We start from the raw sequence: 962 nt of genomic DNA on the forward strand, positions 1-962 counted from the left end.
ACAGTAGGACAAACCGACAGACAAGTTTGTCTTGCTGTTGGAGACCTCTCATATCACTCCCACCTGGCTGACTGTTCCTCTGTCTGGCTTCCTGGCTTTTAATCCCCTTTCTCCTGCTCTTCTGGCCTGCTTCTTTGGGTGTCCCTGGGTTGTCTCTCCTCACCTGTATCCCTGGGGCTGACTGCTCTTCTGTCCAGGTTGAAGGCTTTAATCCCCTTTCTCCTGCTCTTCCAGCCTGCTACTCTGGCATCCCTGTGAGATGGATTGATAAGGTGGCTGCAATGATGAGCTCAAGTATAGCAGGGATTGTGGGGCTGGAGCGGGATCGGGCAGTCTTTCTTTCTGCTGTGCATGGGGTCGCTATGAGTCAGAAACGACTCGACGGCACTTAACAACAGCAACATATGTTTGTCTTATATACTGTTACATTAGCCTCATTTTAATTCATGCATTTTTGCTTTTTCATTTTATGTCCAAGTTTTATGTCCTGTTTCAAGTAACCATGAAAAGCAATTGTTAGTTTTTCCACACGAGGTAGTCTCTTACATCTGCTTGCTTAGTATGCTTAGGCTTTTAATAGTTACTTTGAAAATTTTTGCTATATATCAGTATATTTGAAGAAAAGTTCTGAAAAAGGATAATTTATTTAAAGTTGTTTCTAAAAGGATCCTATAAAGCATGCAGAAAATAAGATTTTGGAAATATGATAACTTCCTACCTCTGGATAGTATTATTAAATTAAATCATAATATTTCTTCAAGGAATTTACTCTGTTTTAATGATAAATAAGCACTTCTATAAGTTGAATAATCTTAAAATTATCAGGAATTAATAGAAGTTAATTTGTTCTAACAAAAGCTTTTGTGTCTGAGGTTCCGGCAAGATGGCAGACTAGGCAGAAGGATTGCACAGACCCTCTTCAACAAAGAAAAGGGAAACCAATTAACACAGACACAGAAGAT

Source organism: Orycteropus afer, unplaced genomic scaffold, assembly GCF_000298275.1.
Source record: "Orycteropus afer afer isolate SDZICR_OR568_19922 unplaced genomic scaffold, OryAfe1.0 scaffold00072, whole genome shotgun sequence".
NCBI lineage: Eukaryota > Metazoa > Chordata > Mammalia > Tubulidentata > Orycteropodidae > Orycteropus > Orycteropus afer.